Here is a 17,210-nt window from a genome sequence, read left to right as displayed (position 1 = left end):
CTAGAGAGCAACAAACTGCTGGCTGATTGCCAGTTTCTTTGTCTTACTGAGACACATGGTCAAAATGGCTGTACTTTATACCTGGATCAATTTACAGAAAAGAACTCGCCGCCTTTGACCTTATTGGCTCAATTGAAAGTCTTTTAACGTTTTATTGGCTCGCTTACCCAAGGTCCGAAAATGTCAAGTTGATTGATGAGTTAATGCAACATGCTGAGCAGCACGGAGTAGCTTTGACTTGGGGGTCTGTGAATTTTCAAAGCCTGTCTAAATGAGCCTGTTTGAATACTCTGTCAATCCCCCCTTTGATTCTTTCACAAACTGAATCATAAAACTTCAGGTATCACTGGTTAAACATTCTACAAAATAATTTCATACATGTTAATAGAGTTTCCTTCTAAAATTTGTTGATGTGTTTCGCCACATGTCCGGACTAGTAGCTTCCACACAAATTTACACCAACCCGAGTTCCATCGTGGCCACAATGGAAGTCTGGTTTTAGTAGGTTAATTAACCTTATTCCAATTTAATCCAAATCAATATCTTAGTTCAACCAGTAAACAACCTTTCCTTAAGCATAACATACCCCTGTGCCACGTACAGACGGTCTGCTGGGTGTCTCACCTGCGGGACAGCAGCTACAGCCGCCTGGTCGCAACAACATTTAATCAACATAAACAAACAATATAAAAGTAAAACAATTACAACAAATAGAATTAAACCTTCCACCAATGAAGTTCCTATTGAACCTAGCCATTCAGTGGCTCCACTCCACAAAGTGAATGATGCGGGGTTGCTTAAGTTTTTCTACCTCCTTTTGGATATGCTTCGCTAAGTGGGTAATTTCTTCGGAGCTATCTGGGATATATGTGCAACACTCAGGGTGCAAGTACCTCCCTTTTCAGCCAGGATGTAATCAAGGGCCAGTCTATTCTGTAGGGCTACTGTGCGGATTGCTACCATTTCTGCATTGATTTTAACTAGAGCCTCTGAGGTATCATTGGCTACTCGTTCCACAACGGATGCCATGTTAATGGATTCCCTTACCAGTTTGGCGGTCCCATACCCAGGGATCAGAATGGCAAAGAACCTCTCTGTTTCTGTGATAGCTCTCTTAGGACGGTGTAAATGTTCCAACAGTGACTTTATATGATACATATAAGGCACAATGTAGGCTAAATAGCAGGATCCCATCCAATTCTGGGGCAGCCAAGGGTAGGCCTTGTGGCCACACACCCAATAGGTGCCATTATATGCAATGAATGTTAGCTGTTTCTTTGTCAGCAACACTCCGGGGCCTATCCAGGCTTTTCCATCTGTTTTATTCAGAATCCCCGTTACGTTAAAAATTCCCACATCGGCCCAGTTTGGACGGTTCCGTGGCTTGATTATATTATAATTCCGGGAGCAGTTACTATACCCCATATTTTGGCCTCCTTTGATGTTTCTAATCAGACAGACCGATTCCCCCGGTCTTCCTATTCCCGTTGTATTAGTGATAACAAAAAATGGGGGCCGTTTGGAATTATTGTACCACGGTTGGTATCCCCCTTCAAAGGTAGTCAGATTGTAACCTGCTGACTTCCATTTACGTGCCCAGTTTTCCGTATCCTGAAACGCATTGCCTGTTTTATTTTGATCAATTATCCACTCAGCCATTTCCGAGATATTCAAGGGAACTGGCCTCAAGGGAAGCCCTCCCTTTGAGTGAATAGGAATATGCGTACACACCCAAGAACTAGAAATGTTACCTTGTTTGGCATAAATGTATGACCTATATAAAAAGGTATTTACATGTAATTCCCTTGCTATCCTACTATTTCCCTTTGGTGCAGAAGGTCGGCTAGTAAGAAGTAGGCCTATGCCTAGAATACCTACAATCAATGATACAGTAAATTTATACATTTTCGCAAAAAGTAATTGTCCTTATTAGATTTCAACTTCAGTTCCGGGTGCTCGTTTAACGTGTGAAGCGTGGATCCAGACTTTCTTTCCTTGGACTTTAACAGCTGACTGGGTGGTCAATAACATTTGATAAGGTTCCTCCCACTTGGCACCCAAAGGTTCTTTATGCAACTTTTTCACATACACCCAGACTCCCGGGATGATGTCGTGTCCTCCTTCGGGTGGATTACCCCAAGCTGCCGATACCTGTCGGGAAACAGAACTAATAGCATTGGTTAAGTTCTGACAGTATGATAACAAAGTGTCACTCATTAAGTGAACATCAGCTTTCCGTAAATCGATAGTTCCTGGCAGCGCCATGGGTCTTCCTATTATAATTTCAAATGGGCTTAGACCTGTAGTTCTGTTCGGGTTGCCCTAATGCTACATAGCACTATTGGTAGTGCCTGGGGCCATGGTGTTCCTTCAATTCTTCTTTCTTCAAAGTTCTAATTGACCATGTCACCCGACCATCCTCAAAATGCAACGATGAATCTACTTGGATTAGAACGTCCATTCCCAAAAGGGGTTGATCTACTGGGCCTATCCAGACCGGCGTGTTAGTTCATGTGGACCCAGCCCTATAAGTACCGGTGTTGTCCTTTTAATTTCCATTTTATGGCCTCCAACTCCATAGGCTGTACGTGCCTTACCATCCAACGGCAAAAAGTCTCCATATTGTAGAGGTAAAAATGTTAATTCCGCCCCCGTGTCTAAAAGACAGTCCACATCCTTATCGCCCACCCTCACAGTTATATATATATATCCCATCTCCTCTCTGTTGTATTAGTGCGAGGAGGGGGGCCAGGGTGGGCTCTAATCGTTTTTTGCTATCCCAAGTAACTCCTTCTGTTGTTGTATTGTCAGTCGCTTAAATGCTTCTATGAGGTCGTTATCTTGTGACAAGCCTGGCTTGTTGGCTGAATTGTATCCCTGTCTGCGTCCTCTTCCCCAGCCACGACCTTGCTGTTTTGCCCTGCACGTCTTGGCCCAGTGACCTTCTTTCCCACAATAATGACATTTTCCGGGTAATTTTCCTAATGACTGTTTATCGGAATCCTGGGATTTTCCATCCCATAGCCTGTACAGCTCGGACTTTAGCTCCCATATCCCGATCTAATTGGTTACATCGATCCACCAATGCTGCAAATGTAGTTCCTCTACCTTCCCAGTCCGGTAACACTACCTTAAGCATTTTGGGCAGTTCTGGCTTTAGACCTGCCACGAAAGCTGCTTTCAGGGGTCCAAACGCTTGTTCATCCATTTCCTCATCCTTATTATTCATACCCGAATGTTCTAGCCACGTGCATCTAAACCGCTCGTCATACTCCAGGACCTCCTCTGTTCCTTTCTGTTGGCAGGCTGCAATTTTTCCCCAGTCTGTCTTAGCTGGACTGAAGGCTTGCAGCCAGTGTTTAATCGCTTCCCATCCTGCGTCTAATTCTTGCTCATTCTGCCCCAAAGCTTCATCTACCTTGGCGTGCAATTTTCTTCCCTGTGTTTTTGGCACCATTATGGTCAAAATTTGCACTCCGTCCCAGGGATGAAGTTGATATATATTTCTTAAGCGGTCCAATTGGTCCCACGTTTTTACTCTCCCTTTCTTTGGATTGGGCAATTCCTTGGACCATTTATCAATTTTCTCTGGGTCTGCCGGATCATGAACTAAGTATTCTTCGTACACCCTTCTCTTTGTTTTTTTGGTTCCGCCCTCATCCGCAGTCTCTTCTGATTTGACTACAACTCGTCTTTTTTTAAACGGGGAAAAGCGCACCCCTAATTCTTCATCATCCTCCGACACTGTATTGTCGGAGGATTCAGAAACCGTATCTATTCCTCGGTCGTGTCTTCGGGTTTGCGCTTTTAATTTATCCAAACATGGGTACCCTGGGAATTGATCAATACATTTTCCTTTTCCTATTACTGTCTCTTGACCTAATGATTTTTTCCATTCTTTAATTTCACCTTTAAGATCTTTAACTTCCGCTTCCAGCTTTTCAAGTTCAAGCTTTTTCTGTCGCAGCTGCGCACAAACTGCTTGCAATTGATCCTTTGTACTGGTCAGTTCTCGATCATGTTGGGAATGCATTATAATTTCATTCCGGTTTCGAATCTGGCCCATAACCGCTAGGGACCATCTAGTTCGCTCTTTATTTTTCATATGGGTCGTTTATCCCCAGACCCTTTTAATCTCATCCAAGGACCATTGTCCTTTGGAGGTTCTGTACTTTTGTTCGATCTTAATACAGGTTTTAGATAAGTTGAATTGTTGCTCTATGTATTCTTTCAACTGTTCGAGAATTAAATCTAGTGAAACTTGAGGTGGTGCCTGCCCACCTTTAACAGTTGTAGGCAATTCTTTGTTCTTGTCTCCTGCTGCCATTTCTTTACTAAGTTCTTTACTGGGGTCTCGAGTAGCAGGCCTGCTAGCCGATCAATAGGTCGGTGATTAATTAATTATAACACCGCCGAAGTTTAGACGTCTATGGGACCTCGAGCCGACTACCAACCGGAGGGTTCGCAAACCGGAGACTTTCGGAATCGCATAGAAGGAGAGGCGAATTTAGACTTTTCACCGAGGACTTTTTTTAAAAAGAGGAGTCCTTACCTCAAAATGTAGGTCTGATGTCCAAAATTCAGTTTCTTTCCTCAGCGATCCTGTTCGCAGCGCCAAAATTGTTAGATCTCTTAATTTCCAATGAAATACGAACTCCGATGGTAGTTTTAACTTTTTAATCTTTCCAGAGAGCAACAAACTGCTGGCTGATTGCCAGTTTCTTTGTCTTACTGAGACACATGGTCAAAATGGCTGTACTTTATACCTGGATCGATTTACAGAAAATAACTCGCCTTCTTTGACCTTATTGGCTCAATTGAAAGTCTTTTAACGTTTTATTGGCTCGCTTACCCAAGGTCCGAAAATGTCAAGTTGATTGATGAGTTAATGCAACATGCTGAGCAGCACGGAGTAGCTTTGACTTGGGGGTCTGTGAATTTTCAAAGCCTGTCTAAATGAGCCTGTTTGAATACTCTATCACCTACCATCCTTACTTAATCTGGCTTAAACGTGGCTCCAGTCCCACACCAATGTGGTTGACTCTTAACTGTCTTAGTAGCCTTGGTTCAGTTGTATCAAACCGCTGTGTGCACATTGGCTTCGCCACCTTCTCGGGGCTCAGGGCAGTAGAAATGGGCAATAAATGACAACCTTGCCAGCAACATCCATATTCTGACTTTTTTTTTAAATGACCATATTCTGCAGCTGTGGCTCAGTGGTAGCACTCTCTCCTCAGAGTCAGAAGGTTGTGGGTTCAAGTCCCACTCCAGAGACTTGAGCACATAAATCTAGGCTGACTCGCCAGTGCAGTGCTGAAGGAGTGGGCAAAGCCACAAGAGATCAACTGTGTTATATAATAAATACATTGAGTGTCATATGATATAATGGCCCCAAGTTTCGACATGATTTGCTCCTGATTTTTAGGAGCAACTGGTGTAGAACGGAGTATCTTAGAAATCGGAATTCTCGGCATTTAGTTTGCTCCAGTTCGAGTCAGTTAGAACAGTTTCACTTTGGAACAGACTTTTTTTTTCAAAAGGGGGCGTGTCCGGCCACTTACGCCTGTTTTCAAAGTTTCGTCAGTGAAAACTTACTCCAAACTAACTTAGAATGGAGTAAGTGAAGATTTTTGTATGCTCGAAAAAACCTTGTCTACACTTTAGAAAATCAGGCGTAGGTTACAAATCAGGCGTAGGGAACGAGGTGGGGGGGGGGGAAGGGAAGTCATTAAATTCTACAATCAATCCTTAGTTATACTTATACAAATATTATACAAATAAATCCAACCTGAATAAAAAATTTATAAGCAAAGAAAAGATTAAATAAACCATGTTCCTACCTGTGTGAAATAGCAGCAGCCTTCGAGCTGCTGTGCTTCAGGCAGGCCTTTCATGTTGGAGACAGGCAGGGGTGTGGCGTCAGTGTCTCGACGGCAGCGGCAGCAAGCTTCGAGCTGAGCTGCGGTGCTTGAGGCAGGCCTTCATTCTCTTCGTGGCTGGCCGCGAAGAAGCAACACCGGACGGACCCGAGGCCATTCGGCCATGAGATAGCAGCGGCGTCAGTGGCTGGCCGGCAGCCGAAGAATCAATGCAGGACACACGCAGCTCATTAAGGTTCTTGAGGCCATTCGGCCACGCTTTACGGGCGGCGTCAGTGGCTGGCCGGCAGCCAAAGAATCAGCAGCGGACGGACGTGAGGCCATTCGGCCATAGGATATCAGCGGCATCAGTGGCTGGCCGGCAGCCGAAGAATCAACACCTGACACACGCAGCTCTTTATGGTGCTTGAGGCCATTCGGCCACGCTTTAGGGGCGGCCCGTTAATGGCTCGACGGCAGCCGAAGATACAGCAGCAGCCTTCGAGCTGTGACGGGGACTGAGGCCATTTGGACAGGGAAGAGGCAGCCACATCGACAGTTTTATATTTAAATTTGCAGAATGGGTGCTGCATTGTCAACACCACGTATTATGCAATGGTTTGCCATCAATTCACTGCATAGGAGAGAATTGATAGAGCTCACCGCACCAGGAACGTCGTAGCCCATAGGTTGATGGGCAGGAGACCTTACCCACATCGACAATATCGAACCAGGCGCTCGTACCTGGACATGAGCGAGGCTGATTGTGAAAAGGCTGCTTTTTCGCAGAGAAGTTGTCACTGAGATCTGTGATATGGTGAGAGCAGATTTGCAGCCCAGAAGCAGAAGGACAACTGCCCTGTCTGTTGAAGTGAAGGTAACAGCTGCACTTTCTTTCTATGCCTCGGGATTGTTTCAGGCTACAACTGGAGATGTGTGTGCCATCTCTCAACGTGCAATACATGTCTGCGTTTACCAGGTCACGGCTGCACTTTATGCGTGAAGGAATGACCTCATCAATTTCCCAATGACCGCACAATCGATCCATGAGAGGGTTGTGGGCTTCTTCAGGATTGCTGGCTTCCCAAAGGTACAGGGCTGCATTGATTGTACCCACATAGCCTTGCGAGCACCTGTGGAGGAATCTGAGCAGTACCGAAATAGGAAAGGTTTCCACTCTATCAATGTGCAGCTCGTGTGTGACGACAAGCAGCATATCATGTCAATCGATGCGAGATACCCTGGCAGCACCCACGATGCGTTCATCCTACGCGACAGCATTATATCTGACATGTTTGAGCAGCAGCCAGAAGGGCTACTGGGAGACAAAGGGTACGGCCTGACCACCTGGCTCATGACGCCCCTACGCGTGACACGGACAGAAGCTGACCGTCAATACAACATGGCGCACATTGCGACGCACAGCATCATTGAGAGGACCATTGGCATATTGAAATAGCGATTCCGATGCCTGGACCATTCGGAGGACAGTTGCTATACTCTCCTCAGATTGTCGGTCACTTCACTGTTGTGTGCTGCATGCTTCATAACTTAGCCATCATGAGGCAACAGGAGCTGGTAGTGGAACCCGAAGACCGACGTGAGGGTCCAGTGCCTGATGATAGTATTACGGAAGACCAGGATATGGATGATAACGACGATCAGGAAAGCATGCAAGTGCCTGATGCCGGAGCACGAGGTCGGAGGAGGGCCGTCCATTGTGCCCCTTTAACGATTGCTCGAGCCTTGCGTCAGCAGCTCATCCGTGAACGCTTCAACTACTGATGCCTGAGGGCTCTGCGACCACTGTTGCACATGGACATGTTTATTTTTTGCAGTTGTTCCTACGTTGTGTTGTGTTAATGGAACATGAAACCGTTTTAATGAAAAAATATTTTATTGAAAAGTTAACGTCACTCTAATAAAATATTTGTTGTATCAAGCTATACTTTTTAATATGACTCTTGAAGATCACTTAAAAACTTTAAGATCACTTATAAACTTGTAAAGTTACAAAACACTTTCTATTTGAAAAGTTTTACACTCTAACTTCACTTACACTTCAAGATCACTTTTTAGATGCAAAATTAAATAATTTACAGAATGTGAGAGCATTTACACTGTAAGATCACTTGAAAACCCTGAGATCACTTATATGTTGTAAAGTTACAAAACTTACAAAACAATTTCGATTTGAAAAACGCTACTACAGCTACATCATGAACAAGAACAAAAGCAGCAAAGAAAGGCTGCAATCATGTCTCATCCATATCTCAGTAAATGTTCACTTCCTCATGGGGGTGTCATTTGATTGGCTGGGCTGTGTGCCCTTATTGCAGCAGCTACCTCAACCAGGCCCTCCCTGATGGCCTGTGCCGACACTTGCATGCCCTCCCTGATGGTCTGTGCCGTCTATTGCACTCCCTCGGACATTCCCTCCCTAAGTTCCCGTGTCATTACTGCTATTTCTCCCGTCAGGACCGTCAACTCTTCACCTACTGCACTGATGCCACCGATGGGTGATCGGGTAAGCTCATTGGTCTCCATACCCAATGCCACAACCTGAGTCGCATCTGTTGCACGCTGCATCTCAGGAGAGCGTGTCTCCAATCTCCTTCTCCTCTGCCTGGGTCTGCCTCGTGGCACCACTACACTGGGAGGCGCGGGCACGGACGGTGGGACGCTCGGTGTTCCAGACAGCTGAACTGGAGGGAGAGGCTCGGGCTGGAATGGTGGGATGCTCTGCGTTGCAGACGGCAGTACTAGAGAGAGGCTCGTGCTGGAACGGTAGGACTCTCGGTGTTCCAGACGACAGCACTCGAATGCGAGCCGTGGGCTGGGATGTTGGAAGAATGGGTGTAAACTGCTCCATGATATCAGCAGCAACACTGGGACCCGAACCGTCGGAATCAAAACCATAGTAGGTGGAAGCAGAACCTATGCGAGAGGGAGGCGCAGGCTGGGACGGTAGTGCACTGACTGTAGAATGCTGCATTATACCAGCAGCACCACTGGGACCCGCAACGTCAGAAGCCAAACCATGGAAGGTGGAACCAAGACCTATGCTAGGGGTTGAAACTCTGATGCCCCTTGATGGGGGCTCATAAACATTAAATTGGAAGCTCTCCCCTGCAGACGTTTCACTCGTCACTGCCATCATCCAGTCTGGATCGTCCGCAGCTGGTTGTACTGGTCCTTGTCCTGTACCTTCAGGATCCTCAGGGTTGCCAGCAGCAGCATCGTCATCATCATCGTCATGTTCTGCAAAATACATCAGAACAGTCAAATGCTTAACAGCAAGGGAGGGGGCCGGGTGGGTGGCATGAGTACTCTCACACATAGCAGGCCAGGCAGCAGGTTGATTTAAAGGGCCACGATGCATTTTCAGGACTTGCCCTTTTCCTCGCGTGTGGGCCCAGCTTGTGCTGTACCGATTGCTTTTCTCCATGTACGACTCATCATAGCAGCTACCCTTTGTTCCAAGGGTGTCAGTGGATGCAGATTGGGCACGCCTCCTCCTGTCCAAGTTGCCTCCCTTTTGTTGTGGGCCAATTTCTTCTGCAAAGAGTAAAATATAACTTTTTACAGAGTGTGTCAGTCTGCAAGGTGGGACATACAGATAGCCAGGTTACAATTACGATTAAATTAAAAATGGGAAATATTACTTACACTAACTACTTGACCAAGGTCGTGCCATTTATTTTTACACTGACTTCCAGATCTCATGGTATGCACCACAGCGCAGTAATCTTCTGCAACTTGGTTCCAGCGTTTCTTCATTTCTTTTGGTGGCACTTTTATGCGACCTCTGTTGCTGGTATCTCGCTCCTGCCATCTCTGTTCAATTACGTTGACTAATATCTCCACTTCCTCATGCAAGAAATTCTTTGTTCTTGGTGGACGTTGATCCATTGCAAAGTTGAATTGGCACTCTTATTTCTCAAAACACACAGTCCTTAATTTGCATGCAACAATGCAGCACCGGTTCTGCAAGTTTAGCAGTGAAAAGCTGAACTCACTGATTTCAGCAGGTGATTTATTCAACAGTGCTGGATGGGACTGGTTTGCCACACGCTCTTTCTGCTGCCTGCGCTTGATTTCTGTATGCTCTCAGCGTTGAGACTCGAGGTGCTCAGCGCCCTCTCAGATGTACTTCCTCCACTTAGGGCGGTCTTGGGCCAGGGACTCCCAGGTGTCAGTGGGGATATTGCACTTTATCAGGGAGGCTTTGAGGGTATCCTTGTAGTGTTTCCGCTGCCCATCTTTGGCTCGTTTGCCATGAAAGAGCTCCGAGTAGAGCACTTCCTTTGGGAGTCTCGTGTCTGGCATGTGAACTATGTGGCCTGCCCAGCGGAGCTGATCGAGTGTGATCAGTGCTTCAATGCTGGGGACGTTGGCCTGAATGAGGATGCTAACGTTGGTGCGCCTATCCTGCCAGGGGATTTGTAGGATCTTGCGGCGACATCTTTGGTAATATTTCTCCAACAACTTGAGGTGTCTACTGTATATGGTCCATGTCTCTGAGCCATACAGAAGGGCAGGTATTACTACAGCCCTGTAGACCATGAGCTTGGTGGCAGTTTTGAGGGCCTGGTCTTCAAACACTCTTTTCCTCTGGTGACCAAAGGCTGCACTGGCACACTGGAGGTGGTGTTGGATCTCATCACGATGCCTGCTCTTGTTGATAGGTGATTCCTGAGATATGGGAAGTGGTCCACGGTGTCCAGGGCCGTGCCATGGATCTTGATGACTGGGGCGCAGTGCTGTGCGGTGAGGACAGGCTGGTGGAGGACATTTGTCTTACAGATGTTTCGCGTAAGGCCCATGCTTTCATATGTCTCAGTAAATACGTCGACTATGTCCTGGAGTTCAGCCTCTGTATGTGCACAGACGCAGGCATTGTCCGCGTACTGTAGCTCGACGACAGAGGTTGGGGTGGTCTTGGATCTAGCCTGGAGACAGTGCAGGTTGAACAGCTTCCCACTGGTCCTGTCGTTTAGTTCCACTCCAGCGGGGAGCTTGTTGACTGTGAGGTGGAGCATGGCGGCGAGGAAGATTGAGAAGAGGGTTGGGGCAGTGACGCAGCCCTGTTTGACCCCGGTCCGGACGTGGTTTGGGTCTGATTTGGATCCATTGGTAAGGATCACGGCCTGCATGTCGTCATGGAGCAGGCGGAAGATGGTGACGAACTTTTGGGGGCATCTGAAACGGAGGAGGACGCTCCATAGACCCTCGCGGTTGACAGTGTCAAAGGCCTTTGTAAGGTCGATTACTATGATTGTGATAGAGCCTGAAACACCCAAAACACAGTCCCAAACACCCAAAACACTAATAAAAAAAAATAGAAAATAATTACACTACATTCATTTAAATGAAAGTTATTAATGACTTTAAAAAAATAATTTCCCTTTTTTTGTTTTTTTTTAATAAACTTACCATTGTGGGAAGGGTTTTTAATGATATATGTTTTAATAACTTATTTTTATATGTTTTTGTGTGTTTTAAAACACTTGCGCCTGTAAAAGTAGGCTATGCGCCTGCTTTTTCAGGTGCAAGATTTTTGAGGACATTTAAAAGCGTAAATATCGGAAATTTCCACTTACAAGTGTCCTCGCTCCCGATCTGGCTACGATCTGTTAAGCCAGAAACTTGACAGATCGGAAATGCCGGTTTCCAGTGCATGCGCATTGCGAGCTGAAAACTGGCATTTCCGATGTCTTCCTGGGTCCGTAGGAACTCCGTACGGATGCGGGGAGGCCGGAATTTCAGGTCAATGTTCTTGTTACTCCAGTGTACTCTCCAACTCACCATGAACAAGATGAAATCCTGAGGCTGATAAACATCTCGACCTTCAGAAGGTAGGTGGATCAATAGTATCTCCAGGCATGGTGGTATTCTGGAGCTGGTTTGATTACCTTCATGTCAGTGTCCGTGTCAGTTGTAGCTTAGTCGGCTGTGAGGTGGAGTATGGCAGCGAGGAAGAATCTTCCTTACTGCCATGCTCCACCTCACAGTTGACAAACTCCCGCTGGAGTGGAACTAAACTACAGAACCAGCGGGAACCTGTTCAACCTTCGCTGTCTCCAGGCCAGGTCCAAGACCATTCCAGCCTCTATCATCGAGCTACAGTATGTGGACAATGCCTGCGTCTGCGCACATACAGAGGCTGAACTCCAGGACATAGTCAACGTGTTTACTGAGGCGTACAAAAACATGGGCCTTACACTAAACATCAGTAAGACAAAGGTCCTCCATCAGCCTGTCCTCGCCGCATAGTACTGCCCCCAGTCATCAAGACCCACAGCACGGCCCTGGACAACGTGGACCACTTCCCTTATCGCGGAGCCTCCTATCGACAAGAGCAGGCATTGATGACGAGATCCAACACCGCCTCCAGTGTGACAGTGTAGCCTTCGGCCACCTGAGGAAAAGAGTGTTCGAAGACCAGGCCCTCAAAACTGCCACCAAGCTCATGGTCTACAGGGCTGCAGTAATACCCGCCCTCCTGTATGGCTCAGAAACATGGACCATGTATAGTGGACACCTCAAGTCGCTGGAGAAATACCACCAACGATGTCTCCGCAAGATCCTACAAATCCCAAGAGAACGGACGCACCAACATTAGCGTCCTCGTCCAGGCCAACATCCCCAGCATTGAAGCACTGACCACACTTGATCAGCTCCGCTGGGCAGGCCACATAGTTCGCATGCCAGACATGAGATTTCCAAAGCAAGTGCTCTACTTTAAACTCCTTCACGGCAAACGAGCCAAAGGTGGGCAGCAGAAACATTACAAGAACACCCTCAAAGCCTCCCTGATAATGTGCAACATTCCCACCGACACCTGGGAGTCCCTGGCCAAAGACCATCCTAAGTGGAGGAAGTGCATCCGGGAGGGCGCTGAGCACCTCGAGTCTCGTCGAGCATGCAGAAATCAAGAGCAGGCAGTGGAAAGATCGTGGGGCAAACCTGTCCCACCCACCCTTTCCCTCAACGACTATTTGTCGCACCTGTGACCGAGACAGTGGTTCTCGTATTGGACTATACAGCCACAAAAGAACTCATGCTAAGAGTGGATGCAAGTCTTCCTCAATTCCGAGGGACTGCCTACGATGATGATGAGCTCAGTGAGTCTCTCTCTCTAGGTGGGAGGGGCTAGGAGTGAGCAGGTGCTGCTGACTACTGCAGGAGTTGGAGTGAGTTTGTAAAAAGTAGTTTTTTTCCCCAAATTTTAGTGCCTTTTTGGCCCATAAACATCAGCCAGATGCTGGGGGGGCCGAGAGTGCCGGGTCCCTCAGAGGACAATGCTCCCAGTGTGAATATAATCAGGGGAGAGAATGTCTTGAGAAGGGAGAATAAAAGACCCAAAGATTTGGGCCGGGGCCCCAGGAGGTTTGGAAAAGAAAACACGGTGGTGTTTCACTACCAGGATAAGGAGATGCGAGCTTGGGATATCATCCAGGCAGTACGGGAAGTTGCTTTGCTTGCTGACCAAAGCCGAATGTTGGATTCGAAGTGACGGTCAGTGGCCGAGAGGAGGTGGAAAGACTTTTATTGAGCCTGAAGGTTGGTGAGAAGTACTTGGATGTATCTTTGCTGTATTCTGAAGAGGTGGTAATTTCATTCTTAAACCTGCCGGTTTATGTTGAGGACGCTGAGCTGATAAATAAAATTTGGAGTCATGGGATATTAAACTTTGCTCAGTAATAAAGAGGAGATACTATCCTGGAACACGATGGAACCCGTTATATAAAAGTGAAGTTCCAAGAGTGGGTGAAGTCATTACCCTACAGCATGAAATTTGAGACAATGGAAGGAGCAGTACTTCCGGGTTTGCTATTACTGTCTTGGACACGACCATTTAGTAAAAAGCTGTCCAGACCTGTACTGTTCTAACTATGGCAAGTCTGGACACATCGCTCGGAACTGCAAAGGCCCCACTCGCTGTGAGTGTGAGGCAGAAGGAAGCTTCTTGAGTGACGAGGAATTGGGAGAAGGAGCAGGAGGTGTGAGTGGAGTGACCAGAAGAGCGGAGCAGGCGGAGGACACAGCCGCCGAACAGAATGAGGAAAGAGAGCAAGAAGAGGCAGAAAATTGCGGAGCAGCAAACAGAATGTAGATGGTGGAAAAAACACCAAGTATGGTGGAAAAGGACAAAGTCGGTGAAGGACATCACGGGTCAGGGACAGAGTCGAGCCATAACATGGCTCGCCTTCAGGTATCCGTGGAGGGAGCAAAGGTGGGTGCGGGGTAAGTGTAAGTACTCCAAAGAGAGACGGGGAGTTGTACATCCTGGGGAGCAGGAGAGGGTGCAAGAGGCAGGAGCCTTAAAGGGGCAACAGGACAGGATGCCAAAAGGGAGCAAGGTGGGTGGAGATGCGCCATTGTGCCGGATAAGAGAAGAAACAGGGAGCAAGGGTCAGCACTGGAGGTGAAGCCGAAGGGAGTGGCACTGTTGGAGAAATCATGTTAGCAGGAGGACTCGCTAAGGGAGATTTTGTATCTGACGAGGAACAGGGACGGAAGATTACAGAAGAACTCGAGTGTGAGGAGTCTGAGGAGGATGGAGACATGGGATTGGGGGGTGCGGGGGGCATCATGTGGAAAGGGAAAGGTTTGTGAGGGGCAGAAGGAGGGAGATAGGGCAGTTCCGCGGCCTAAATTTAATGTAAGGAAGAGGCTGAAACTGTAGGGAAAGTTCAAACAGGAGGTAAAAAAGAGCCAGAGACTGGGAAGGAGCATGAGAGGAAGGAAGGGCCAGAGATGAAATGATGATGGGGAGATTATCGGGCACACTTCTTTTATTAAGAGCAATGATTACATTGGTCTCGATTAATGTGAACAGGCTGAGGGGGGAGAAGAAATTGCAGCAGTTGTTGCAGTGTTTTAAAGGCACGGACCTGTTGTGTCAGCAAAAAACATTTTGGGATGAGGTTATCCAAGAAAGAAGGAAGGTTTGGAAGGGAGAAGTGTTTGCAAGTTGCGCAAATAATAACCGTAGAGGGGTGGCTGTTTTAGTGAGTTCGTCCATAAAAGAGAACAAGGACACTGTGGGGAGATTTTCACAGCTAAAGGTACAAATGGATGAATTTAATTGTGATCTCTTTAATATCTAAGCACCGAATGACCATTGCAAGCGTCGTGAGTTTTTTCGCTGGTTATTCACAGAAGTGACAGAGACGGAAAACCCTTGTATAGTGGGGGATTTTAATGTATTTTTTTTTATCTCGGGTGGACATTTCAGCCCAGGTGACCTTTAAGGATGATAACTCCAGAGAGATAATTGTACAAATGATGGCAAATTTAAATTTGAGAAACTTATGGAGGGATCGGAACCTCATAAAAAGGGAGTTCTCCAGAAGAGATTGTGTGAGTGATGTTTTAAAACAGAGCCGAATAGATTTTGTGTTATTGCTGAACGGGTTAAGTTCTGAGGTGATGGAGATTTATTATTAAAAAGTATTTTTTAGTGACCACTCAGCTTTGGTTCTTAAAATTAGGAACAGTAGAGTTAAGATTGGTCCAGGGGGTATGGATTTTAAACAATCAGTACCTGAAAAAAATTGCTTTTAAAGAAGGGATTTTAAATATAATAAAGAATACTCGGAAGGAACCTTTATTCTTGAAAGAGAAAAGAGTTTGGTGGGTCAATTTCAAATATGAGGGAAAAGTTTTTTCAATAAGTTATGAGAAAGAAAGAGCAACAGCTAACTGGCATCAAGAAGAGATTATAAACAGAAGGTTTACAGATATCTGTAAAGCAGTTGACGGAGGGGATAAGGGAGCAGAGACTAAGTGGAAGGTTTTAAAGGCAGAGTGGGAATTATTGCAAGCTGAAAAATGCAAGGAGGCCATTCTCCGCACAAAGGCTAAAGATGCATTGGCGGGAGAAAGATGCACTAGATATTTTCTAGAGCAAGAGAAGTTGCAACAAAGGTTATCATTAATTGGAGAGTTGACAGTTGGGGTAAAGATCATTAATGAAAGTGGGGAGATTATGGAGGTGGCTAATAGCTTTTATCAAGAGTTATATACAAAAGAAGACATTTCCAAATTGTCAATGGAGAAGGTTAGTGCTTTTATTGAAGAGAGTTTCAAGGAGGATGAGAAAAACATGTGTGACAAGAAGTGAGCTTAGTGGAAATAAAAGTAGCAATAAGTGGAAGGAGGAGGGGGGGAGGAAGGAGGAGGGGTGGGGAGGTGGGGGGGAGGAGGCCAAGACCCAGGGTCCGATGGACTAAGTGCAGAATTTTATAAAGAATGTTTGGAGATTTTGTCCATTGGTCTTAGAGGTTTTTAAGGAGATTAAAACTGAGGGAAGCCTGGCTTCATCTATGAGGAGAGGTATCATAAGCTTAGCTTATAAAAATAAAGGGGATAGAAGGGATCTGAAGAATTGGAGGCCCATCGCATTATTAAATGTGGATTATAAGATCTTGGCGAGGGTTATGGCAAATCGTATGAAGGAGGTGATGCTGCAGAAAGTTTACCCCTCTCAGTCCTATGGAGTCGTAGGCCGGGACATCGCTGACTCTGTGGCCTCAATCCGAGATGCAATAGAACTCATGGAAGAGAGTGGGAGGGAAGCTTATGTGCTAAAGATGGATCAAGAGAAAGCCTTTCGTGAGTTTTTATTGATGGCTTTGGAAGCATTTGGTTTTGGGAAAAATTTCATTGAGTGGATAAGGATTTTTTTATTCAAACACATTTAGCTGTGTTAAATGTAATGGTTTTTTTATCCAATTATTTTCAAATACAGAGATCAGTGAGACAGGGTTGTCCCCTGTCCCCATTGTTGTACACGTCGGTAGCAGAACCATTAGTATACACGATGCGAAAGGAACAAGGCGTGGTCAGGATTGCGGTTCCCAGTTCCAGGCATGTGTCGGTGATGCATCAATATGCAGATGATACAACCTTAACGTTGAGAGATGGGGAGTCAGTGAGGAAAGCTATGGGAGTAGTGGATGAGTATTGTAGAGCTTCAGGAGCCAGAGTAAATTATACTAAGTCCCAATGCCTGGTTGTGGAAAGGAGTAGGGGTGTGTGGTTGGAAGAAAGCCCTTTTAAGGTGGTGGAGATTTTAGAAGTTCTGAGGGTGCATATGGGGTGCAAGAAGGATAGGGATGAAGTGGATCGACTCAATTGGGAACCGTCAGTTATGAAAATTAAAAAGATTTTGGGACGATGGGAATGAAAGTGCAAGGAAAAGCAACAGTGGTGTCAGCTCTCCAGCTATCTAAACTATGGTACTTATTGACGGTGGAGGATATTCCTGAGTGGGCAGAAAAGTCTATCCGAGAAGCTTGTGTAAAGTTTTTATGGGAAGGGAAACCAGCCTTGGTTGCTTAC

General features: G+C 46.2%; 1 long non-coding RNA gene across 1 annotated transcript in view; it reads left to right on the top strand.

Moving 5' to 3' along the window:
- The window catches only part of LOC139263779 (uncharacterized), a 149,700-nt gene that overhangs the window by 79,757 nt on the left and 52,733 nt on the right, over positions 1–17,210 (top strand). The gene's annotated exons all lie outside the window — the stretch shown is intronic.

This window comes from Pristiophorus japonicus, chromosome 5 (assembly GCF_044704955.1).
Source record: "Pristiophorus japonicus isolate sPriJap1 chromosome 5, sPriJap1.hap1, whole genome shotgun sequence".
In the NCBI taxonomy this organism is placed as follows: Eukaryota; Metazoa; Chordata; class Chondrichthyes; family Pristiophoridae; genus Pristiophorus; species Pristiophorus japonicus.
The sequence above is the reverse complement of the archived record's forward strand: the minus strand, read 5'-3'. Positions and strand labels throughout refer to the sequence as shown.